Source organism: Oryctolagus cuniculus, chromosome 14 (assembly GCF_051225735.1).
Source record: "Oryctolagus cuniculus isolate XC-2025 breed Fujian yellow rabbit chromosome 14, ASM5122573v1, whole genome shotgun sequence".
Lineage (NCBI taxonomy): Eukaryota > Metazoa > Chordata > Mammalia > Lagomorpha > Leporidae > Oryctolagus > Oryctolagus cuniculus.
The window spans coordinates 3940866-3967816 of record NC_142880.1 but is presented as its reverse complement, the minus strand read 5'-3'; the positions used below and the strand labels follow the sequence as shown (position 1 = coordinate 3967816).

Genomic DNA, 26951 nt, shown 5'->3' with positions numbered 1-26951 from the left:
ATACCACTTGACACAAACTTTTATCTTTTTTTAAGATTTGTTTGAGGGTCAGAGTTACAGAGAGGGAGAGTGAACCACTGGTTCACTCCCTAAATGATCACAACACCAGGGTCGAACCCATCCAAAATCAGGGGCTAGGAGCTTCTTCCACATCTCCCACATGGGTCCAGGGGCCCAGGCACTTGGGCCATCGTCTACTGCGTTCCCAGGCATATTGGCAGGGAGCTGGATGGGAAGTGGGGCAGCTGGGTCTCAGACCGACACCCATATGGGATGCTGGTGTTACAGGTGGCGGCTTAATGCACTACATCACAATGCCAGCCCTATCCTTCCTTTCTTCATCTAAAGAATAAGACTTTTTGAAGGTACTTCAGAAAGTTAACAGCATTTAAACAACAATACTTTTGGAGCAAGCATTGTGGTCCAGGAGTGGAAGCCACCTCTTGGGATGTTTGCAGCCCGTGTCACAGTGCCTAGGATCAAGTACTGCCTCTGCTTCTGACCCACTTTCCTGCTAATTACCTGCGAGGCACCAGATGATGGCCAAGTACTTAGTTCCCTGCCACCCATCTGGGAGACCTGGATAAAGTTTCTGTTCTGGTTTTGCCTGGTCCCGCCCCAGCTGTTGCAGGCATTTGGGGCAGGAACCAATAGATAGAAAATCTGTCTCATTCACTCTGTCACTCTGCCTTTCAAATTAGTAAATGCATCTTAAAAAAAAAAAAAAAAAAAGAGGAATCAGAAATCTGGATTTCTGTGTGCAGCCAGCTAGTTTTTAAATATTGAAATTCAGGGCCAGCTCTGTGGCTTAGCAGGTAAAGCCACCACCTGCTGTGCTGGCATCCCATGTGGGTGCCAGTTCTAGTCCTAGCTGCTCCACTTCCAGTCAGCTCTCTATTGTGGCCTGGGAGAGCACTGGAAGATGGCAAAATCACTGGGCCCCTGCACCCACATGGGAGATGTAGAAGAAGCTCCTGGCTCCTGGCTTCAGATTGGCTCAGTTCCGGCCATTGCTGCCAATTAGGGAGTGAACCAGCCGGGTGGAAGACCTCTCTCTCTCTCTCTCTGCCTTGCCTTCTCTGTGTAATTCTGACTTTTTTTAAAAAATTTTATTTTATTTATTTGAAAGACAGAGTTACAGATAAAGTAGAGACAGAGAGAGAAGTCTTCCTTCCACTGGTTCACTCCCTCCAGGTCTCTCACATGGGTGCAGGGGCCCAAGGACTTGGACTATCTTCCACTGCTACCCCAGGCCATTGCAGAGAGCTGGATCAGAAAAGGAGAAGCCAGGACTAGAACCAGCGCCCATATGGGATGCCAGTGCTTCAGGCCAGGGCTTTAAGGCCACAGCGCTGGCCCTGCAACTCTTACTTTCAAGTAAATAAATAAATCTTTAAAAAAAAACCAAAAAGACAAAAATAAATATTGAAATTCAAGAGTTCTGACAAATACGTGTCTGAGCGGGGTCACGGTGATGTGAACCCTTCTCTGGAATCTGCGTCAGAGCAGACTGGATTTAAATGCAGACTCTCTCCATCTTCTCTGAGCTTCATCTTCCTCCTGCAGCTCAGAGCCTGGCGTATGGACACTGCCCCAGAAATGTCAGCTCTGTGTCCCACCACACAGACGCTAGCTTTCCTTGAGTGGCTCAATTGTCATACATGGCGCATCTTGTTTAGCAGTAGATACCTTGTTTAAAACTAAGAAAACAGGGCCGGCGCTGTGGCATAGTGGGTAAAGCCGCCACCCTGCAGAGTGGGCATCCCATATGGGCGCCAGTTCGAGTAGTGGCTGCTCCACTTCCGATCCAGCTCTGCTGTGGCCTGGGAAATCAGTGGAAGGTGGCCCAAGTGCTTGGGCCCCTGCACCTGCGTGGGAGATCGGAAGAAGCTCTTGGCTCTTGGCTTCCGATTGGCACAGCTCTGGCCGTGCACCGATCTGAAGCCAGGGGCCAGGAACTTCTTCCAGGTCTCCCACATGGGTGCAGGGGCCCAAGGACTTGGGCCATCTTCTACTGCCCTCCCAGGCCATAGCAGAGAGCTGGATGGGAAGAGGAGCAGCCAGGACTAGAACTGGGGCCCATATGGGATGCTGGCACTTCAGGCCAGGGCTTTAACCTGCTGGGCCATAGTGCCAGCCACCCTAGACTGTTTTTAAAAGTAGTGTTAGGTTACAGGAAAACTGAGCGAGAAGCACAGAGTTCCCATATCCTTTCTCTCTCCCTCTCCACAGTACATTTCGCTTTGCATTTACTAAAATTTTTAAGCCAAGATCATTTTCTCCTGCACTCACATGTTCCGTTCAGAACTGCACACTTTAGCACTGGCCCAGTGACTCCTATAGATGAATTCAGCAGGGGGTTGCATCAACACTTGTGCTGTTACTTTTTTCTGAGAGTTCTTTAATCATCTCCAGCTTTTGTTACCCACAGCCCATCTGCCATTCCTTACATAAGACCATGAGTATAAAGAAAAGATTCTACTCTGAGTCTGAAAAGCTGAGTTTCATTATTACAATAGACTGTTGACAGTGAACCTCCTGAAACCTCTTCTGTTATTCAATCGTAGATACTAAGTGGTTGAAAAAATCACAGTTGTAAGTGACACAGTGTGGATCCCAATGCTTAAACTGAGCACCACTGAGATAGTATTTTGTTTAACAGCAAAGATATACATACCATCCATAATCAATTTTTTAAGATTTTATTTATTTACTTGAGAGGTAGAGTTACAGACAGATAGAAGAAGAGACAGAGAGAAAGGTCTTCCATCCACTGGTTCACTTCCCAAATGGCCATAAGGGGCGGAAGCCAGGAGCCAGGAGCTTCTGGGCATCTTCCACTGCTTTCCCAGACCACAACGGCCAGAGCTGTGCCTATATGAAGCCAGGAGCCAGAAGATTCCTCCAGGGAAGCTGAAGGACTTGGGCCATCTTCCACTCTTTCCCAGGCCACAGCAGGGAGCTGGATGGGAAGAGGAGCAGCTGGGACTCAAACCAGCACCCACATGGGATGCGGGCACTGCAGGTGGAGGCTTCACTTACTGCGCTACCACACCGGCCTGTAATCACTGTTTTCAGAATAATACCTCCCGTCCCTTCCCAGGTGCCTGTGATTGGTCTGTTTGATTTATTTTGACACATTGCATTCACCTGCGCCAATTTTAGCGCCCGGTCCTTTTTCTCCATCAGGCGTTGCTCAAAGGCAGTTTGGAGAGCATCTGCGATCAGGGAGCTGCTGCTTTGTTGTTTTCCAGAAGTCCTTGCTGGGCTGGGAAGCGTGCTCGCCCAGGGCCGGAGAGCAGTGCAGAGCGAGTCCCGCCTGACTTCTGAGGGTGCTGAGTGGACGCGCTTCTGCAGGGCTCCAGCCTTCAGCTGAGGCCAAGGCTGGTGACCTGTGACGGTGCACGCCCACGCGGTGTGTGGGAGGCAGGCAGGGCTGTGGGTGTGTATGGGATTTCTGTGGGATGACTGTGTACCCAGAAGTTCTTGTGAGCCCTCCCCAACAGTTGGAGACCCCCCCCTTTTTTTTTAAGGTTTACTTTATTTGAAAGGCAGAGTTCCAGAGAGAGAAGAGGCAGATCTTCCATCTGCTAGTTCACTTCCAGAAAGGTGGCAACAGCCAGGGCGGGGCCAGGCTGAAGCCGGAGCCTGGTCTCTCACACGGGTGTCAGGAGTCCGCTGTGCCACAGCGCTGGCCTGGGAGACTCCTCTGAGCTGGATAACACCCAGTCTCTCGGGACTGCAACAAGGGAGCCGGGATGGGACCAGCTGTGGCTGCCTGCCTTCTCAGAATCACGGAAGGAGAGAGCCACGGGACTGCACGGTTAGCCGAGCACACGGCGGCTTCATTTCCCGGGTGTCACTGTTCTTCCTCCTGTCTTATGCACAAAATAAATAAAACCGGCAATTTTGAAAAAGATCTTTTGAAGACAAGGTTCCGAGATTGAGTACACCAAAAGCCACACTCTCGCGGCCCCTCCCAAACCTTCTCCTGCCCTCTTTGCTCATCCGGATAGGACAACTCAGGCCTGCAGTCACTGGCCTGTGACCCTGGCCATCACCCTCCGCACTGCTGTGTCAGTTACACACTCGCCTGTTCAGTCAGCACCTCCTCGTGATGAAGTCGCGCACAGGCGTCCGTCTCCGCTAGTCTGCTGCAGATTACTCCACCCCAGGGACCTCTGATCTCTTGCCAAATCTATGTTACGTACTTGGAATAGAAAGCCACCACTTGCCTTTGCGTCCTCCTGCCGCGGCCTTCTGTTCTGTTTCTGTCCTCCCGTCTAAGCAGTGGTCTCACCGCCTTAGACCTGCCTGATACCAAATCCTGGGGCAGGGCACCGGCAGGGATGAAAAGAGAGAAAGCTGAAGCCGTTCTGTCCCAGGCCATGCGAATGACTTCCCAGAACATGACCATGAATGCCGTGGCGCTGGGCATTTGTCCATTTCCCCTCTGCCCTTCCTTTGCTCTCGATGGCAGCCACTGACCTCTGCAAACTGCATTTCCCAGACAACTGTTTCCAGTTAGGAGAGGCCAGGGCCTGCCAGTGACAGGAGCCTAGAAGCTGAGACCGCGCCCAGCCCTCCTATCCCTCTGCTTGGCTCAGCGTCCCGGCAGTGCCTGCGACCCCACCTTGGTTCCGCCTCTCTCCAAGCTTCCTGAGTTCTTCTGCCTCCTCCCTCTGGCCGCGGGACCAGTAGCAGTTCCTGCCATCTGTAAGCCCTCTGCTGCCTCGCGCTCCTCTGATGGCCATCTCGGTTCTGTCACTTTTGCAACCACTGCCCCACTCTGAATTTCTTCTGTTGCAATGCCTCAGTTCTGTTTTCCTCTGTGGACTTGACAGGGCCAACTTTGCGGTTTCTGACCCATGCTCTTCACGCCTGCTCCAGTTTTCTGCTTGACAGCTGACTTCCTGGGTGTGGGAGTGGCGCAGCAGCTAAGCTGTCTGGGGGGAGGCCCACAGCCCGCGATGCAGTAGGTGAGCTTCAGTCTCAGTTTGCTCCAGTTTCCAGCTCCCTGCTAATGTGCACGCTGGGAGGCAGCGAGCGGGGACTCAAGGAGTTGGAACCCTGCTCCACGTGGGAGACTCAGATGGTCTGTTACAGGCGTCTGAGGAGTGAACCAGCAGGTGAGAGATCTCTCTGTCTCTCGCAGGAACGTAACCAGAGTTTCCTCCCTAATCCACCGCGAATGACTGCTTGTTTTCATAGCTGATCTGAAGGTTTAAAATGAAATTCTCCACCTTCCATAACAGTGAATTTTTTGGTTTGACCCCTACTCTAAATATTTGCTTGCCCAGACCGGAGATAGTAACTTGCATTTGGTGGCTCCGTGTTGAATGCTGGCTACTGACGGACATTTTGAAACTGTTTTCCTCATGGCAGGCATTTAGCCATTTAGATGCCAGTTGAGGGGTCAGCACCTGGGAACAGTGGGTTAAGCCGCCACCTACGTGCCAGCATCCCACATGAGCACCGGTTCGAGTCCCAGCTGCTCCACTCCTGACCCAGCTCCCTGCTAATGCACCTTAGAAAGCAGCAGAAGATAGGCTCCTGTCGCCATGGAGGAAGACCGAGATGGGGTTCCAGGCTCCTGGCTTTGGCCTGGCCCAGCCCTGGCCGTTGCAGCCACTTGGAGAGTAATCTAGTGGATGGAAGAGCTCTCACTCTATCTAGCTCTACCTTTCAAATAAACATAAATAAATAATTAAAAAAAAAGATGTCTGCCCCAAATGGCAGTGCTTGGGTTCAAGTCCTGCTCTGGGTTCTGCCTGACTCCAGCTTCCCGCTAATGCATGGCCTGGGAGGCAGCATTGATGGCTCAAGTACTTGGGCCCCTGGTGGACCTGGATTGCTTCCAGCCCCTGGCTTCAGTTTGGCCCAGTTCTGGCCACTGTGGGTATTTGATGAGTGTGACTCAGTGGAAGACAGCTCTCTCTCTTTCTCTCTTTTGACTAAACAGAAAATAAAAATAAAATATGTACTGAAGTCTTCACCATAAGCTACAAGGTAGTCACTACTCCCTGCTTTTCCGAGCAGACAACTGAGGCACCAAGAAGCTGCGCGGCAGAGTCCCATGGTGGGGCGGCGGGGGCTGGCTTCACTCCGTGACTGTGTCCCACAAGCGCTTCCCACCACCTCTCCCACTTCTTGCCTGTCTGTACATTAGCCAGTGTGTGATCAATCCTTCTGATTTTTTAAAAAGATATATTTTATTTATTTGAAAGACAGAGTTACAGAGAGGTAGAAACAGAGAGAGAGACAGAGAGAGAGACAGAGACAGAGAATCTTCCATCCACTGGTGCACTCCCCAAATGGCTTCAATGGCCAGAGCTGAGCCGATCCGAAGCCAGGAGCCAGGAGCTGCTTCTGGGTCTCCCTCACAGGTGCAGGGGCCCAAGGACTTGGTCATCTTCTGCTGCTTCCCCAGTAGTAGGGAGCTGGGATAGAAGTGGAGCAGCTGGAACTCGAACCCGTGCCCATATGGGATGCCAGCACTGTGGACCAGGGCTCTAACCACTGTACCACAGCACCGGCCCAAACCTTCTGGTCTTGATAAGCACAAAGAGCTTTTATTATATGCTTTCATAGCACTTTCAGAACCACAAGAATAACATTTAGTACCTGTCGCTCCCCCTCTTCGCGGAGGAACGACACAGGACCCTGCGCTGTTCTTTTGTCTGCTCGGCCCTTCCCGGGTTTGCTGCTGGTTCTTCCCGGGTTGGCTACCGTCCAACACCTTGCCACTTTCCCCACTTCCGCGGGGGAGTGGCACACCGCCGGCCGGCTCTCTCAGGGGCTGCTCAGGTGTTCCTTCAGATAGATGTTCCTGGTGCATGTTGTCTCTCTCCTCCTTTATAGTCCTCTTCCACCAATCCCAACTCTGCTACCCACACGCCGAGTACGCTGCTCTCCTCCAATCAGGAGCAGGTCCTGCTGTTTATTGGTTGAACTGGAGGCAGCTGTGTAGAAGCTGTTTCCTCCTCTCCCAGCGCCATATTGTGGGAGAGCAGATGCATAGAATAAGTCTTAAGTCCAGTAACAGTCTAGTCCGAGTTGCTCCCCACAAGTACCAACCCGAGGATCCGATTGGGTCAACGCTACATGATGTCACATGTCATTCCAGTCACTGTTTGTACATGTTAGCCATGGAAACAAAACCTGTTTAATGAGCTAATTTTATTATCTAACAATAATTGTATTTCAATATATCTGGAGCTTACAATGAAGTTAACACAGAACAGGTACTTCCATTTATTCTACCAAAAGAAATCAGACAACAAAACTAAAGCCATTGCTGCTCCCTCTGATTCTGAGCCTCTTCTCTGAATGGAAGCAGCTTCCTGAAAAGCAGCCGCGGTCAGTGCAGGGGCAGGACCTGTCCCGGGGCAGGTCCCCACCACCGCAAAGCGTGGCTCCAGAAAGGATCCTAACGCCTCGTGCGCTCACAAACATGAGGGCACACACAAGGCTGTGCATCGCTTTCCAGCACCCCATCCATGACAGAAAAAATGAGGCCGGGGTAATGAATGGGAATTGCCAGCAAAGGAGGAAGTATTTCATTTGCAGTAGCAAACCATGACCACACCCTCCTCGTTTTCATTGTAAATCATTGTGCACAGGCGCCTTCAGTAGTCAGACAGCCTCAGGAGGAGGTTGGCCTAATTCCACACTCTGCACTTGTGTTCCTGTGCAGGTTGTACTTTGTGGATTTTTCCACTGACAAGTTACCATTCTACATGGGTCTCTCCCCGAGGCGTGGCACTCACTGTTGCAAATTCCTTCCAGGCCTAGCTGGTGAATAGTGGATCTCTATCAGGCATGGCTACTGAGCAAGACATCTCAAATATACTTTTTTTTTTTTTTGACAGGCAGAGTGGACAGTGAGAGAGAGAGACACAGAGAAAGGTCTTCCTTTGCCGCTGGTTCACCCTCCAATGGCCGCTGCAGCCGGCGCACTGCGGCCGGTGCACCGCGCTGATCCAATGGCAGGAGCCAGGTGCTTCTCCTGGTTTCCCATGGGGTGCAGGGCCCAAGCACTTGGGCCATCCTCCACTGCACTCCCGGGCCACAGCAGAGAGCTGGCCTGGAAGAGGGGCAACCGGGACAGAATCCAGTGCCCTGACCGGGACTAGAACCCGGGGTGCCAGCGCCGCAAGGCAGAGGATTAGCCTATTGAGCCACGGCGCCAGCCCTCAAATATACTTTTTAAAACTATGTGTTTTTTTTAATTTTTTTTTATTTTTTTGACAGGCAGAGTGGACAGTGAGAGAGAGAGACAGAGAGAAAGGTCTTCCTTTGCCGTTGGTTCACCCTCCAATGGCCGCCGCGGCCAGTGCGCTGCGGCCGGCGCACCGCGCTGATCCGATGGCAGGAGCCAGGAGCCAGGTGCTTTTCCTGGTCTCCCATGGGGTGCAGGGCCCAAGCACTTGGGCCATCCTCCACTGCACTCCCTGGCCACAGCAGAGAGCTGGCCTGGAAGAGGGGCAACCGGGACAGAATCCGGCGCCCCGACCGGGACTAGAACCCGGTGTGCCGGCGCTGCTAGGCGGAGGATTAGCCTAGTGAGCCGCGGCGCCGGCCTAAAACTATGTGTTAAGAAAGGACAGTTGGGGCCAGCACTGCGATGTTCAAGGTTAAGCCTTCGCCTGTATCCGGCATCCCATGTGGGTGCTGGTTTGAGTCCTGGCTGCTCCAATTCAGACTCAGCTCCCCTGCTAATGCACCTGGGAAAGCAGCGGAAGATGATCCAAGTGCTTGCGTATCTGCCACCCTTGCAGGAGACCCGGAATAAGCTCCTGACTCCTGGCTTTGGATTGGCCCAGCTCCGGCCATTGTGGCCATTTCGGGAGTGAATGGAAGACCTCTCTTTTTACCTCTCCCTCTGTCTGTAACTCTGCTTCTCAAATAAATAAACGAATCTTAGAAAGCAAGCTAGCAAGCAAGCACAGGTTATAATACACAGCTGAGTCAAACTCAATCAGTCTCCCACTGGGAAAACAGAACAAACCCTTGCAACACACAATCTTAGACATTTTTAAGACATAGAGAAAGACTCTTTGGATGGTCTACTTTTCTTTTTTAAAGAATTATTTTATTTATTTGAAAAACAGAGTTACAGAGAGAGGTAGAGTCAGAGAGAGGGAGGTCTTCCATTCCGCTGGTTCACTCCCCAAATGACTGCAATAGCCAGAGCTGAGCTGATCTGAAGCCAGGAGCCAAGAGCTTCTTCTAAGACTCCCACGGGGGTACAGGGGCCCAAGGACTTGGGTCATCTTCCGCTGCTTTCCCAGGCCATTAGCAGAGCGCTGGATTGGAAGAGGAGCAGCTGGGACTTGAACTGGCTCCCATATGGGATGCGGGCGCTGCAGGCTGGGGTGCCACAGCACCGACCCCATTGTCTACTGTTCTAAAACTCCTGTGCCCCTGGCTCCTCACAATGATGATTGCTGCTCCTCTCAAGGCAAAAGTTACGTGGAGTTCAGTTCTGAAGGACTCATCAGAAGTGGGAGAGAAAACACGACTCCCTGGGACTGATGTTCGCTGCAGTGGTTTAGACATTGCCTGCTTCCCCTTGCCAGAGTACCTGCGTCAAGGCTTGGCTCCCACTCCTGATTCAGCTTCCTACTACTGCAGAGCCTGGGAGGCAGCAGGGGATGGCTCAAGTGGCTGAGTCCCTCCACCTACGTGGAGACCTGGACTGAGCTCCCAGCTCCTGGCTTCAGCCTGGCCCAGCCTCGCAGTTGTGGGCATCTGGGGAGTGAGCCAGTGGATGGACAATCTCTTTGTGTCTGCCTTTCAAGTACATAAAATCAATTTACAATAAAGAGTCCTTCACGTAACACATTTAAAAATGAGGGGCTGGTGTTGTGGTATAACGGGTAAGGCTGCCACCTGCAGTGCCAGCGTCCCATATGGGCGCCGGTTCATGTCCCTGCTGCTCCCTTTCCAATCCAGCTCTCTGCTGGGGCCTGGGAGGGCAGTGGAGGATGGGCCAAGTGCTTGGGCCCTTGCACCCATGTGGGATACCTGGAAGAAACTCCAGTCTCCTGGCTTCAGTCTGGCCCAGCCACAGCTGTTGCAGCCATTTGGGGAGTGAACCAGTAGATGAGAGACTCTGTCTGTGCTTGTTTCTCTCTCTGTAATTCTGCCTTTCAAATAAATAAATCTTTAAAAAAAGATTTATCTCCCCAACAAATTCTGATTCCTATCATTTAAGGAGACAGTCTGTTCACATTAGGCCACACCTTTTAAAGCTTGAAATGTTTTCATGTAGAACTTATTATAAAATTGCTTTCTAGACTTCCATTGGCTGTAAGATATATTCCTTACAAACAGGCAGGTGTGATTTTGCACTGTTCTAATTGTAGATCCTTCTAGAAAAGCCTGTTCCGTAAGCTCTCCTGACTGAGCGGTCACCTGCCTCACTCACGCAGCACCGTTTTCACTGAGGAAATGCTGAGTAACACTCCGGAACACAGATGTAACGGGTAAGGCTGCAGTGCCAGCGTCCCATATTGGGCGCCTTTGCATACACTTGATTTCAGTGCCTTTGCATACACTCCCAGAACTGGGGTTGCTGCACTATAGGCTAGTCTGATTTTTAGTTTATTTAAAAATATTTAAAATTTATTTGTTTGAAAGGCAGAGAGAGAGACACAGAGAGATCTTCCATCCACTGGTTCGCTCCCAAATGCCCACAGTAGTTGGGTCTGGGTCAGGTGGAAACCAGGGGCCCAAGTTTCCCCGGGACTCCAGTGTTTGGGCCCCTGCATCCCTATGGGAAACCCAAATAGAGTTCCTGGTTCCTATCGTAAGCTGGGGCCACTTGGAGAATGAACCAGCAGAGGGAAGATCTCTGTCTCTCTCTGTCTCTTCCTCTCTCTCTGTCACTCTGCCTTTCTAATACATAAATAAATCTTTTAAAGAAAATTAGCTCTGTAGTTGAAAAAAAAAAAAACACTTCTGAATGAAAATTAGTATGCATTCCCAAACTGCCACAGTGAGCTGGGATCTTTGGCTTAAAACACACATGTGAAAATGAAAACAAGAAAGAAAGCAGTAATCAGCAGCTGAAATAGAAACACCTCAGTCACTCTGTGGTGCACAGTTGCGGTCGACGTCGTGTTCAGCAATCAGTGGCTATCTCTGTCTTGAGTAACGTGAGGTTTTCCTATTCAAGGTGCTATGTAAATTTAAGGCGTTGGTTTTCTACCACAAAGCACAACCATGGGTGTCAGCTTCAGATAGTGTGGGCTGACTCAGGGCCGCGATTTGCTGGTTGAGTGACCTTGAACGAGTAAGGCACTCTGACTAAGCCCCAGGGAGCAGCCGTAGTAGCTTCTCCAGAGGACAGCCCTTCCTAGAGGCGGTAGACTGGGCAATGCCTGAGCCTTCCTGCGGCCGTGGCCGGAGCCTCTCCGCCATGCACGATGGAGACAAGTGACCACTCATCACGTAGAAGGAGGACACAAGGCAACAGAGCACACTAGACCAATGGCTCGTACGAAGAATGAACGGAAGTGGCCACCAGGCTATCTTTATGATCTGGTCAGTTAACAGACAGTGGCCAATCTCAGATTGATGGAAAAAACTCTACTTAAAAAATGCACCCCACACAACAGGGCGTGAGGCAGGCCTTGCGTGCGAACCACGATTGCTCACCCAGGGCCCTGCGGTGAGTCTGCAGGCTCTGGTTTTCAGGCTGAGTTCTGCAGAGCCCTGAGTTTGTAAGGAAGTCCTTGGGCTTTGCAAAGACTTGAGTAGAGGTCCACACTGAAACTGTGACTTGGGAGATGTGTTCCAGGAACAACCTGGAAGTCACCAAAGGACATCGGTGCCGCCACACATCTTACCCCTACACAGAGCCCAGAGTAAAGCTTCCTCTGCCATGCATTCAAAAAGCCAGAAGGCAGGGGAACCAGAAAGCTCTCCAACTTTATAGACAAAACAAATGCAGACATAAATTATATGCTAAGCCCCTCTGCAACTTCCACTTTTGTGTTTAGGCCGATCAGTGGCCCCTTCCTCTTTTTTTTTTTTTTTAATTTTTTTTGACAGGCAGAGTTAGTGAGAGAGACATAGAGAAAGGTCTTCCTCCCATTGGTTCACCCCCCCCCCCCAATGGCCGCTAAGGCCAGCACACTGCACTGATTCAAAGCCAGGAGCCAGGTGCTTCCTCTTGGTCTCCCATGCGGGTGCAGGGGCCCAAGCACTTGGGCCAGCCTCCACTACCTTCCCAGGCCACAGCAGAGAGCTGGACAGGAAGAGGAGCAACCGGGACAGAACCGGTGCCCCAACCGGGACTAGAACCCAGGGTGCCAGCGCCGCAAACGGCACCAGCCCCCCCTTCCTCTTGCTGATTGATTTGTTCAAACTAAATGCCATAAATTTCTCATTATAAGTTAAATTCACACTGTGAAATAGCTAGTCATAAAGTTTTTTAAAACCTTGCTCTTACATTTGGCGAGATTTATTTTTCCATATAGGCTGGTTTGTTAACATTTCTTATTGATTCTGTTACTTGACATGATTATAAGAAGAAGGTTTAGGGGCCAGCCCTGTGGCACAGTGGGTTAAGCTGCCGTCTGCAATCCTGGCATCCCCTATAGAGGTTCAAGTCCTGACTGCCCTACTTCCGATCCAGCTCCCTGCTAGTGTGTCTGGGAAAGCAGTGGAAGATGCCCCAAGTCCTTCAGCCCTTGCACCCAAGTACAAGACTCAGATGGAATTTCAGGCTCCTGGCTTGGGTCTGGCCCAGCGCCAGCCATGTGGCCATTTGGGGAGTGAACCAGCAGATGGAAGATCTTTTTCTCTCTGTTTCTCCCTTTTTCTCTGTGTAACTTTGCCTTTCAAATAAACAAATAAATCTCTTTTTTTAAAACAAAAGGTTATCTTTTATATATTTTAAGCTACCTTGAAGCCTATTAAAATGTTACATTTCATCAGTGGTTCTCAGTTTCACAGGAATAGCATGTGGGGGATGGTTGTTTGGTGCAATTGTTAGCACACCATCTGGGACACATGTACGGCACATCAGAGTTCCTGGGTTCAAGGCCCACCCCTGCTTTAAGTCCAGCTTCCTACTAACACACCTAGGACACAGCAGGTGATGACTCAAGTGCTTGGGTCCTACCACCCATTTAGGAGACCTGGATTGAATTCCAGGCTCCTGGCTTCAGCCTGGCCCAACTTAGGCTCTTGCCAGTATTTGGGGAGTGAACCAGCCAATGGAAGATTTTGCTCACTCTGTTTCCATCTCTTTCTTTCTCTGTCTCTCTGACTTTCAAATAAATTATTTTAAAATTTTAAATGAGTTAATAAGATGGAAAACTATGGATTTGGAGATACAATACTTAAGGATTTCTGTAAATCTACATATATTTACATATCTACAATAATATATAATATAAATTTACAAATAAAAATGTTGATTCCTGTGTTTTAAAATACATCCTATTCAGGAGCTGGCATTGTGGTGTAGCAGGTTAAGTCACTGCTTGTGACACTGGCATCCTATCTGAGTGCTGGTTTGTGTCCTGGCTGCTCCACTTCCAATCCAGCCCCCTGCCAAGGCACCTGGGAAAGCAGCAGAAGATGGTTCAAGTACTTGGGCCTCTACACCCATGTGAGAGACCCGTATGTAGTTCCAGGCCCCTGGCTTCAGCCTGGCAGAGCACCAGATGTTGCAACCGTTTGGGGAGTGAACCAATCTGTCTCTCTTCCTTTCTCTCTGTAACTTTGTCTTTCAAATAAGTAAATAAACCATTAAAATATGTATACATACATAAAATATAGATAAATAATCCTGCTCAAATTCTATTTTTATTTGCGAGACATTTATTTAACAGGGAGAAAATACTGTCTCATGGAAAATAGCCTGATGAATTAATCTGGCGTGTGTGACTAGCTGAAGAAAAAAACTCAATTACCAGAAAGAAACCAATTTAGGGCAAAAAAAAATTACACTTACTAATACAGATTATTCTATCATTTTAAAGAAAATATCTGATGGGCCGGCACCGTGGCTCACTTGGTTAATCCTCTGCCTGCGGCGCCAGCATCCCATATGGGTGCCAGGTTCCAGTCCCAGTTGCTCCTCTTCCAGGCCAGCTCTCTGCTGTGGCCCGGGAGTGCAGTGGAGGATGGCCCAAATGCTTGGGCCCTGCACCCCATGGGAGACCAGGAAGAAGCACCTGGCTCCTGGCTTCAGATTGGTACAGCGCCGGCCGTAGTGGCCATCTGGGGAGTGAACCAATGAAAGGAAGACCTTTCTCTCTGTCTTTCTCTCTCTCACTGTCTATAACTCTACCTGTCAAATAAATTAAAAAAAAAAAAAAAGAAAGAAAATATCTGAGACATCTCTTGAAGCCTCAGTAAAGACCCTTGTCAATGTCTTCGATTTAATATCAGACTAACACTTAAATTGCTTATAAATGTTGCAGAATCAAATAAGAAAACAATATTATATACTCACCCCTCGCTCCTACAAAACCCTTCAGCAAGTCTGCGTTGCAGGTAGAGGAGCGCCTGGTGGCACAGAAAGCGCAAGTGTCAGGCCATCCCTGACCACACACGTGGTCACGAGGCAAGAACTCCAGGCCCCAGGAGTTGTCCTCAGGAGCCAGGCACGCAGGGCCCGCAGGGAAAGGAGAGGAGCAGCCTTCCCGGGCGGGGAAGCAAAGCAGCTACACAATGCGGTGTTGTGCTCTCAGACTGCCTGTTTGCCTTCCAAGACCTGGAAGTGGGCACAGCGCCCACCCTGACCCAAGTTTCCTCCCCACCTCTGCCGGGCAGGATCTGTAGACAGACCTGGGCACCCCGCGTCAGGATTCCAAGTGAAGTATAAACCTGCCGTCAGAAAGACTCAGCACCTATAACCTTCCCCACGGCCGTGAAACTGTCACATCTTCAGAGAGATCTCTACATCGGATTGGAAGAGAAGCACACACTGACCTTTGCATGCCCTTGGAGTCACAAGTCACCAGACGCATGTGACAAGCCCAGAGCCACGGGTCATATTAAATTGAAAGTGCCTAGAAGAAAGACATGCAGAAGGATGTTAATGAACACTACAGAGAAGATTTTAGAAGAAACCCATGAAGCTCACTTGCTTTAAACAAGACCACACACAAGAATCTGTTCTAAAATCTTTACCTACAGAATCGCATATGCTGCTGTAGAAGACGTCCAGGATACACTGCCCACGAAAAGGAGCAGGACACCAAATGAATTGTCCATTTTCAGAAAACACACAAGTACAATAATACCTGGGCTTTAATTTCCTCCCGCCATCAAGTGAGAAAGCATTCCCATGATTTCAATGGGAAAAGCGATGTTAGTGTCATTCTCACCCCAGGCCACACAATTCTCCCAAATAGAAAAACAATCTAAGGCCGGCACCGCAGCTCACTAGGCTAATTCTCCACCTGCAGCGCCGGCACACCAGGTTCTAGTCCCGGTCGGGGCGCCGGATTCTGTCCCGGTTGCCCCTCTTCCAGGCCAGCTCTCTGCTGTGGCCAGGGAGTGCAGTGGAGGATGGCCCAAGTGCTTGGGCCCTGCACCCCATGGGAGACCAGGAAAAGCACCTGGCTCCTGGCTCCTGCCATCGGATCAGCGTGGTGCACCGGCCGCAGCGCGCCAGCCGCAGCGGCCATTGGAGGGTGAACCAACGGCAAAGGAAGACCTTTCTCTCTGTCTCTCTCTCTCACTGTCCACTCTGCCTGTCAAAAAATTAAAAAAAATTTTTTTAAATATTAAAAAAAAACAACAATCTAGCAGCAGAAGAGGACAACAAATGGCAGGGACGATAAAGGTGTTCGAATGTAAATAGATGTGATCTGTCATAAAGCGTGGTAAACCAAAGAGTCCCCCTGAGGGGGAAGGGCTGGTCTTGGAGGAGGAAGCAGGTGAGGGAGTTGGCTCTGGAAGGTGGGAGTCGACACTGATTTCCAGGCAAGGCCCCATGGGGGTGATCCCCTGCCCGCCCGTCACAGAGGGCAGGATCCATGCCCCTACAACAAAAGACAGGTCAGCAAGGGAAAACCATGGTAAATGTGTGTGGTCCTAGTTTTATGTGACTTAGGGGCCTTCAAAGGGGACATCAAAGACCCATGGTGAACAGTCCCTTTCTGTCCTCTGGTTTGATGAGGTTTAGGCAGCTGTGGAGAACTGTGATTGGAGCTGACAGTTGACAGACCGGGGCGGAGAGCCGGCAGGGCCCATCCAGAGTCTCCTTGGCCTCTGTGGGCACCCTCTCTTCCTCCCTCACGGGGCAGGCCCCTTTCTAGAACAGGGTCTTTGAGCTACAACCAAATAAGGCAGGGCCGAGTTTCTTTATGGCCAGCTGTTTCCCAGAAAGGTGGGGAAAGCTGGAGGAACAGCAGTAGGTGTTACTGCGGGTTCTGGTTTCGACGCCTGCCAGTCTCTGTGGCTTGCCTTGGAGAGAAGGAGTGGTCAGAGACGGGGTAGCAGAAGGTCCGAGTGGCTTTGCTCCTGGGCTGCTTCCAAGGGCCTCACTTTGGGCTGTCATTTTCTGTGCTCCAACGGTGGCTACCTGTAGTCTTTTTTTTTTTTTTAAGATTTTATTTTATTTATTTGAAATACAGAGCTACAGAGAGAGGTAGAGACAAAGAGAGAGGTCTTCCATCTGCTGCTTCACTCCCCAGATGGCCACAACGGCCAGAGCTGCACCGATCCCAAGCCAGGAGCCAGGAGCTTCTTCTGGGTCTCCCACGTGGGTGCAGGGGCCCAAGAACTTGGGCCATCTTCTACTGCTTTCCCAGGCTGTAGCAGAGAGCTGAATGGGAAGAGGAGCAGCTGGGACTAGAACCGGCACCCCTATAGGATGCTGGCGCTGCAGGCTGGGGTTTTAGCCTGCTGCACCACAGCGCTGGCCCCAAGCATAAATTTTTAACAGTAGCTATTGCCAGACATGAGTCTATCAATCACTCAAATATAGAATGCATAATCGTGAAAAATATATAAGGGGCACTGATTTTCTCCTGCATAAAATCAAGCTGAATAAGACTATTTCCTGGGCCATGCAGCCAAGGGTCCATAGCCTTGCTACATACAAAGCAAAATGACATGAACTGACAGGATGGGCTACGGGATTTGTGGAGCCCAGGGCGAAATGAAATGTGCAGACTTGGGTCCACAGTTGTGAATGATTTCGAGGTGGCACTGCAGAGTGCTAAAGCAGGCAAGGCTTCCCTCGCCCAGGGCCTGGTGTGCCAGCACAGGCTGCATGCACGTGACACCTGCCCTGCGAGTCGATGGGAAGAACACTTTGCACTTTGGCTGTGGTAGAATATGGGCGAAGACTATGCAAAGACAGCTTGCACGACAGGAAGGTCAAATCCCACTGATATTCGTTTGAATGAGAAAATCGGGGGGACACCTCAGGACAGTAACCAAGTAGACAGTGGTGTTTCCATGGTGAGGAATCTTCTAGATGGGAGTGGGGTTCAAAAAGCCCATTGATGGGGCCGGCCTGTGGCTCACTTGGCTAATCCTCCGCCTGAGGTGCCGGCATCCCATATGGATGCCGGTTCTAGTCCCGGTTGCTTCTCTTCCAGTCCAGCTCTCTGCTGTGGCCCGGGAGGGCAGTGGAGGATGGCCCAAGTGCTTGGGCCCCTGCACCCGCATGGGAGACTGGGAGGAAGTACCTGGCTTCGGATCGGCGTAGCTCTGGCCGTAGCGGCCATCTCGGGGGTGAAGCAACGGAAGGAAGACCTTTCTCTCTGTCTCTCTCTCTCACTGTCTAACTCTATCTGTTTAAAAAAAAAAAAAAGCCCATTGATAATTATTCCTACACATAAGTAATATCTGAAATTGAGATATATTATATATGTACTGAGTTATTTTATCCATGCATAATTAAGTTAAACTATATTCTGGGATGGGCGGAAACCAGGAGCCAGCGATTCCATCCAGGTTTCTCATGTGTGTGTAAGGGCCCAAACACTTGGGCCATCATCAGGTGCATTAGCTGCATCAGAAACAGAGCAGCTGAGATGCAAAGTGGCACTCTGATGTGGGACGGCCAGCCCCGTTTACATTTTCAGAGATGGAGAAATGCTTATTACGTGATGATGTTGGGGGAGAAGAGTAACCTTATAATGTCAGATGTGTAGAGAAAACCTAAAAGAAACACACAACCCGGATGTTATCGGTAACTTGATGCCTCTAAGTGGGAGGATTCAGCTGATTTTTCTTCTTTTTTCTTTTTAAGATTTCAAATTTATTTATTTATTTTCAAGGCAGAGTTACAGAGAGGCAGAGGCACAGAGAGAGAGAGAGAGAGAGAGAGAGAGAGGTCTTCCATCTGCTAGTTCACTCCCCAGATAGCCACAACGGCCAGAGCTGTGCCGATCCAAAGCCAGGAGCCAGGAGCTTCCTCCAGGGAAGCTGAAGGACTTGGGCCATCTTCCGCTCTTTCCCAGGTCATAGCAGAGAGCTGGATGGGAAATGGAGCAGCCGGGACTCGAACCAGCATCCATATGAGATGCCAGCACTGCAGGTGGCAGCCTTACCCACTACGCCACAGCGCCGGCCCTGATTTTTCTTCTTGATACCTTGTTTATTTTGTACTTTCCTCTTTTTTTTTTTAACCATAAGCAAGTTTTTAAATCAGAAAAGTATCCTTTCCTACTCTTCAAAACTGCCCATGCTGGGAAACACGTGGATCTTTTGGACTGAGTCATTAAACCTGACCTTGGAGCATTAGACATGCGTGACTGAGTAAGTCAGGATTAAACATATTAAACTAAGCAATGCTGCTTTTTAATCAAAAAGAGATTACCACAGGCTTATTACATTTGTGAGCCTGGTGAGTCAGATGAACATAGACGAACAGCACGTTTAATTTTTGACCTGAATAACTATGGAATTTGTAGTTATAAAAATAAAAACAAGTAATAGTACAAACCGGACATTTTCAGATTTTTTTCCAAAGAAAAGGAAGTGGAAAGAGAGAGCCCCCTCGGTTTTCACCACCACACGTTACGTTGATCTAAACGGTGAGGACATTTACCAGGGACATGAGGACTGCACGGGCGTGGAGATGATAACAGCAGCCACAGCAGCTCTGGGGACGGAGTCCTGGGGAGGGCGAGGGAGGAACCGAGCAGAGGTAGGAGGCTGAGGGGAGGCAGACGGACGTCGGCTAGTCCAGTGCGTCTCAAATGACGCGGTGGCCACCACACGAGGCTGCCTGTGTGGTCCGTGAGGTTTCACAGACTGATTCGTGGCACCTGCCGACCACAGCAGACACGAGAGCCCCTTATTGTGACTCCTGGTGGCCCCGCTGATCACAGCAGAAACTCCGGGAAGTTCATTATTAACAGTTACTACTGTCGACGGTCATATTTCATATTACAACTTACTATATCGGCACTCTTGCCGACATATGTGTCTCCTGTGACTTTGGCTGGCTTACAAACTGATTTTTTCTGAGTCTACAAAATCAGGGGCCAGACCCTGGGACGGATGGATGTTCACTGGACTGATATTTTAGGAAGATTCAAATTCTGTAAAATGAGGAGTAGGAAAGTTAGAAAATATGAAACATACATGCCTTCATTCTGAAAGTTAGTAATAAAAACTTCAAGACAAGGATTCAATTCTGAAGTTAACAAAAAAGTGCGTGAGTTTAGTAGACATCATGACGTCAGTTTCATATTTTTGGCATCGGGGCTGGCGCTGTGGCGTAGCGGTAAAGCTGCCGCTTGCAGTGCTGGTATCCAATGTGGGTGCCTATTTGAGTGCCAGCTGCTCCACTTCCCATCCAGCTCTCTGCTGTGGCCTAGGAAAGCAGTGGAAGATGGACCAAGTCCTTGGGCCCTGCACCCGCACCGGAAGAAACTCCTGACTTCTGGCTTTGGATTGGCTCTGCTCTGGCCATTGTAGCCACTTGGGAAGTGAACCAGCAGATGGAAGACATCTCTCTGCCTCTCTGTAACTCTTGCCTTTCAAATAAATAATAAATCTCTAAAAAAAAATAAATAAAAAAATAAAAAAAAAAAACCAGCAGCATCTCCCGAGAGTGGCTGTTGTGCGTGTTAGCTGCTTCCCTACCCAGAGCAGCCTTGGTGTGGGTTTGCTCTTCCCTTCCCAGAGGGGAGATGTAGTTAGACGCCAAATCACCGAATTGCCAAATCACCCCTCCTTCCTGGCCATCTCCAGTCCAGAGCCAATCCCAGCCTCCTGAGCCCCCCAGCATACCCTAACACAAGCCCACATCCTGCAAGCGTTTCCTAACACCTTTACTGCCACGTGGCGGTTTCCTGTGGCATCCGCTCTCCCTCCCGGCAGTGAGTGGTAAACCCCACCTGTCCGAGTCTCAGTGACTTTGGTTGAAAGGCCAAGTTCGTTCAAGTTGTAAAGATATCCCCCGATTTCTAGTGTGTCACTTTAGCTTTGGCAAAACAAGCAGCAAAAGGGCCATTCCAATTTCAGTTTTTAATCCCCACCTGGAAATCAAGTGGTAATCCAGTGACAACCCCAGGAGGCGCGGCTGGCTTTGTGGCGGTGATCCGGTCACCACGGTGGCACTCAGGTGAGCGCCAGCACTTGCTGATAAAGTCTGCCCGAGGGTAGCTCGCGCCTCACTTTCCCCATGTGAGGATTCACCAGGGAGGCACTGTCTGGAGGCCAGAAGACCCGGCGCACACCGGGTCTGCTGGTGCCCTGCTCACGGGCCCCCCAGTTTCTGATCTGTGAGAAAAACACTCGCGGTGTATCAGCTGCCAGGCCTGTGGCATTGTGTCACAGACGCCTGAGCGGACTGAGACGGAGCCCAAGCAATCCCCAGCACTGGTTACAGGCGTCAGCTGCTGGCACGCAGCTGCTCATTCCAAGCCCCTAGTCCTGTCCTTCTACAGACCCTGGCTCCGGAATTCCAGTCTTGATGGCTCCACACATCAGCAGTTGTTCCTGATGCTGGTTAAAAAGGAAAAAAGTTGCTCATGGAACGACCCTCAGCTGACAGGCCACTGCCCTTTAATGCCGGGTGCTGCTCCTTACTGTCTGTTCTTGTTAGAGCTGCCTTTCGGATGCTCTAAGCACAACCGTATCCGCAATGTGTGCAAAGCACTCGCCGGACGTCCTGGGAGAGAGTGACAGAGGTAAGTCCTCCCTGAGTCCATCCAACAGCGCCAAGACCGTGGGGCCAGGAAACAAGGTAGCAGAAGAATAATGAACACGTTAGCGTCTTCCAGGTAGCTAAACAGTTCATGGAAACCTAGGAAAAACTGGTTTTTCTCTTGGGTCACATGTAGGAGTAGCTGTGACTTAAATAATAATAAACATCTGTAGTTTGCTGACCTGAATCTAAGCGTTGTCTGTCAGTGACGCTGGTGTACTCGCTGCAAGACCCCCCAAAAACAAAGCTAAGAACAGGTAGACCGATGCGCACGTGGTTCTGGGGGAAGTGTGTTTTATTACATTTGGCTCTTTTGGAAATAAAGAATTCACAGGTATTTTGTGTCGTGACTCACCTCTGAGCTGTTTTGAATGGAAACTTTCTCTAAGCTCACTCAGGCATTAAGTGACAGTGTTCCGGCCAGGCTGTGAGTCGCCCTGGGGTGTTGACTGCTACCAATTCGCAGTCAGAGAGGTGGGTGAATGTCCCGGTGAAAGTGTGGGTGCGCGGTGACTTTCCTTCCACAGAGCATGGCATGAAGTGGTCAGGGGTCACTGTTCCCGGTGAAAAATGAGGTGACCAAGGTCGACAGCAACAGTCACAAATCACGCTGACAGTGTGGACCCCTGGTGTGACATCATGAAAGTGACACCTTGGGGAGTGTGGATTTAACCTGGTGGCCAAGACGCCTGTGTCCTACCTCAGTGCCTTCATTCAGATCCTGCCTCAGGCCCCCGACTTAACCTTCCTGCTAAGGGCACCCCTGGGGGCAGCAGGTGATGCCTCAGGTCCCTGCCACCCACTGGGAGAAACACAATGAATTCCCAGCCCTGGCTGTGGCCTGGTTCAGCCCTGTACAGGTATGGGGGAGCTAACCAGCAGAGGGAAGATCTCTATTTGGTCTCTCTGTTTCTCTGTATTTTTTTTAAGATTTATTTCATTTATTTGAAACAGTTACAGATGGAGGTAGAGAGAGAGAGACACAGAGAGAGAGAGAGAGACAGAGAGAGAGAGACAGAGAGAGGTCTTCCATCTGCTGGCTCACTCCCCAGATGGCCGCAGTGGCTGGAGCTGCACCAATCCAAAGCCAGGAGCCAGGAGCTTCTTCCAGGTCTCCCACGCGGGTGCAGTGGCCCAAGCACTTGGGCCATCTTCTACTGCTTTCCCAAGCCATAGAGGGAGCTGGATTGGAAGTGGAGCAGCCAGGACTAGAACCAGTGCCCATATGGGATGCCGGCGCTTCAGACCAGGGCTTTAACCCACTGCGCCACAGCAGCAGCCCTTAAATAAAACATTTTAAAAGAAAAACTACATTCACATTTGTAGCAACTTTATTTATAAAAACTAAAAACGAGGTAAACGTTGTGGTGCAGGGGTTTAAGCTGCCACCTGCAAAGCTGGCATCCCATATGGGTGCTTGATCGAGTCCCGGCTGCTTCAGTTCCGTTCCAGCTCTCTGCTACTTGTGCATGAGAAACCAACAGGTGCTTGGGTCCCTGCCACCATCACAGGAGACCTGTGTGGAGCTCCTGGCTCCTGGCTCCAGCCTGGCCCAGCCTGACAGTCTCAGCCATTTGGGTAGTAAACTAGCAGATGGAAGGTGTCTCTCTCTCCCTCCCTCTTCCTCTCTCTCTCTTTCAAATAAATAAATTAAATCTTTTTTTATAAAACAAAGTAAGGGGCTGGCGCTATGGTGCACTAGGTTAATCTTCCACCTGCGGTGCTGGCATCCCATATAGGCGCCGGTTCTAGTACCAGTTGCTCCTCTTCCAGGCCAGCTCTCTGCTGTGGCCCGGGAGTGCAGTGGAGGATGGTCCAAGTGCTTGGGCCCTGCACCCGCATGGGAGACCAGGAGAAGCACCTGGCTCCTGGCTTTGGATCGGCGCAGCGCCGGCTGTAGTGGCCATTAGGGGAGTGAACCAGTGGAAGGAAGACCTTTCTCTCTGTCTCTCTCTCTCACTGTCTGTAACTATACCTGTCAAATAAATAAATAAAAATCTTTAAAAATAAAAAAGCTAAGTAAGCCGGCGCCATGGCTCAATAGGCTAATCCTCCACCTTGCGGCGCCGGCACACCGGGTTCTAGTCCCGGTCGGGGCGCCGGATTCTGTCCCGGTTGCCCCTCTTCCAGGCCAGCTCTCTGCTATGGCCAGGGAGTGCAGTGGAGGATGGCCCAGGTGCTTGGGCCCTGCACCCCATGGGAGACCAGGAAAAGCACCTGGCTCCTGGTTCCTGCCATCGGATCAGCGCGGTGCGCCGGCTGCAGCGGCGGCCATTGGAGGGTGAACCAGCGGCAAAAAGGAAGACCTTTCTCTCTCTGTCTCTCTCTCACTGTCCACTCTGCCTATCAAAAAAAAAAAAAAAAAAAAAAAAGCTAAGTAAATAGTAGCTAAATCTCTAAAAAAGAAAAGCTAAAAACTGGAGACCATCCAGAGACCTTTCAGTGTGCTTGCAGTTACGCTGTGGTGCGTTTACACCACTCAGCAGTTACAGAGGAGGAAACCATTGAAAAAAAAAATAAAAAGACTGTGCTTGTGGTTTATGGTTTCTGGGCATTTATTGCAATGATCAAACGAGGTGCTTTTTCTTACTGAAGTCGTAACACGTCATCTTGAACGTGCTTCACTCGCCCATGAAAATGCCATGGCTTCGCAGTGGCGCCCAACAAGTCAGCCTTGGGATCTTACGCTCTCTGCTGAGGAGAATTCATTGCCAAGAACAAGCAGTGGAGGATGGCCCAAGTCATTGGGCGCCTGCACCCATGTGGGAGACCTAGAAGAAGCTCTTGGCTCCTGGCTTCAGATTGGCTCAGCTCTGGCAGTTATGGCCACTTGAAGAGTGAACCAATAGGTGGAAGATCTCTCTCTCTCTGTCTCTGTCTCTGTCTCTCTCTCTTTCTCTCTTTCTACCTCTCTGTAATTCTCTTTTTAAAAAAATGTTTTCAATTAAAAAAAAAACTAGCATTCCAATATGGGTTGCTATCATTTATGGGCTGTTGGCAATGCAAGCAGTGACTTAACTAGCTGCGCCATAATGAGAGCCTCTCTTTTCACTGTAACTAAGGCCTGTAACAGGAGATTTTGGCATCTAGATTATTTACAAAGTGATACACATTCCAAACACAGGAAAGAATGTTGGCTTCTGGAGTGGGGAACCGTGTTTTAGGATGTACTTCCAGTACTTGCAACGTAGCAAAATGTCTTGTGCCCATGTTCACGCTCATAGTAGATGCTGTTTGTGGAGATTGTGACCATCCTGCATGAGGTTTTCTTGTTGGTGTTTCTCATTTGAGAGGCACAGAGAGACACATACAGAGAGAGAGCACCCTCCACTGGGGGACTCCCGAAATGCCCATAACGACTGGAGTGGGCTGCGCTGAGCGTAGGACCAGGAACTCAATCCAGATCTCCTGTGTGGGTGGCAGGGCCTGAATTAACTGGCCCGTAACTGCTGACTCCCAGGCTGTGCACGAGCAAGAAGCTGATCCGAAGTGGGGCTGGGACCTGAACCCAGGACTCTGATGTGCGACGCAGATGTCCCGAGTGGCACCTTAGGGTGCACAAGTGCCCACCTGATGGGTTCCTGGTGCTCACCTTCACCTGGTGCTGAGGCTTTTGCATCAGACACAGGATACTGTGACACAACAATGACGGCTCCAGGCCGCAGTCCATGCCCCTGGGGAGATGTGAGGAGGAGCAGGTGCCGCCCCACACGTAATGTGCTGAACTGCACACTCCTGAGAAGGTGAGGCTGCGCGTTTGCACACAAGAGAGGGACAGCCGACCTCCTCTCCTCCCAGGAGGACGGCGAAGCCCCCTGTGCTTCTGGAAGGCAAGATGGAAACGTCCCGAGTTCTCACTCCAACCTGTTGGGATGACAATAGACCTCTCCAGGGCCAGACAAGCCCGGCGTCTCCGGCCGCACAGCCCAGAGCTGTCTCCGAGGGTGCCAGCTTTACCCTGCCTTGAGATGCAAGTATTCATCTCTGAAACGAGGTCACTCACTAGCGCTCTCACCATCCGTACCGTCGTACGTCACCTGCTAGAGCGTGCTTTCAGTCCAAGGTCGCTCAGATTTTCATAAAAGTTGCCCAGAAAGCCCTTGCTGTGCGGAAACACATATTATTTTCTCTAAACCCCGCAGCGTGCCAAAATGAATGGTTCCTTCTCCCGAGCATATGGCTGGCCAGCCAAAGACCCTGTTTCCCAGTCACTTTCAGAGGGAGGTGGCCGTGTGACCGTTGTCACCAATGGGAAACTTCACTCTAGCGTGCTGCTACACGCAGTGTAATGTTGCAACCTCGGACCACCTCGAGGGTGGCGGGTGGCGTTGTCTGTGCTGTGCTCCCTCCACAACGCCAGCACTCCTGTAGTGCCCTGTGAATCTGTGAAGGCATCAGCCCAGGACTGCGGAGGTAGCCGCTTCACATTTGCTAGGAAAGCGACAGGGACAGCACTCGTCCATGTAGTGCGGATGAACACCTAGGCAGAGGAAGTGGTTGGCTTGGTCATGCTGTTTCTCATTTCAGTCATTTCTTTAGCACCTCCCATGTGACATTTCTGTATGGAAAAGGAGCAGAGCAGAGTTTGGGGCTATTGGGATTGGTCAATGTCTTGATGAGAAAAAATGAGGATGATTTATGCGATTCTTCCAACAGATGGTGACAGACTGTTTCAGCTTTCCCCTGTTGATTGCGTTTTCCTTCCTGAAGGATATTTTGACTGGGTAAAACATATTCGGTTGATATTTCATTTATTTTGTTTCTGTTTTTGAAAAATATCCACCTCCTCCAGCCTCCATGGCTTCTGACGTGAAGTGCACAAGCACAGCTCTTGACCCAGTGGGTCCTTTCTCCCTAGCGGCTCTCGAGACTTTTGCTTTGTCTTTGGGTTTCAGAAATGCAGTTATGTGGTTTTGAATTTCTTTGAGTGTGCACTATTCAGCGTTCACTCAGTGTCTTGAGTCTGTAGGTTTACACCTTTTACTATATTAAAAAGCGAAGCCGGCACCGCGGCTCACTAGGCTAATCCTCCGCCTTGCGGCGCCGGCACACCGGGTTCTAGTCCCGGTCGGGGCGCCAGATTCTGTCCCGGTTGCCCCTCTTCCAGGCCAGCTCTCTGCTGTGGCCCAGGAGTGCAGTGGAGGATGGCCCAAGTGCTTGGGCCCTGCACCCCATGGGAGACCAGGAGAAGTACCTGGCTCCTGCCATCGGATCAGCGCGATGCGCCGGCCGCGGCGGCCATTGGAGGGTGAACCAACAGCAAAGGAAGACCTTTCTCTCTGTCTCTCTCTCTCACTGTCCACTCTGCCTGTCAAAGAAATCAAAAATAAAAAAAAAAACGAGTTTTAGCCATTGTTTCTTTTCATACTTTTTTTTTTTTTAGCTCATACTCTATCTCTTTTTGAGACTCCTGCTGAGTGTATTCTCTTGTTCACAGCGGGTGATTTCTGTGGCTCTACCTTTCAAGGTCATGGAATCTTTCCTTTGACATCATCATTCCTCTGTTGAACATCCAACGAATCCGTTACTGATTCTGGTTTTCAGTTCTGCAATGGCCACGCACGCTTCCTTTATATCTCTTTGCCTCTGCTTCTCTTTCTTTCTCATGTGTTTCAAGTGTGACTGTAGTTGCTCAATGGCGCATTTTCATGAGGACTGCTTTAGAAGTCTTGTCATTTCCAGTGTCTGCGTGCTCGCTCTCAGTTTTGTCCTCCGTGACTGTCTGCTCTCTGCCAAGCTGTGATTTTCCTTGTTCTTGGTGTGATGTGGTTTTTCTCGTGTCTGCTGAACATCTTGAGCAGTGTGT

The 26951-nt window shown here is 50.3% G+C and overlaps 1 long non-coding RNA gene across 1 annotated transcript; it reads right to left on the bottom strand.

The window, feature by feature from the left end:
• Positions 1–2686: 2686 nt before the first annotated feature.
• On the bottom strand, positions 2687–4623 carry LOC149122222 (uncharacterized). The gene is made up of 2 exons (XR_016220356.1): positions 4232–4623; positions 2687–3874 (listed from the first exon to the last, which is right to left on the bottom strand). It is a non-coding gene; the product is annotated as an uncharacterized LOC149122222 (long non-coding RNA).
• Positions 4624–26951: the final 22328 nt, after the last annotated feature.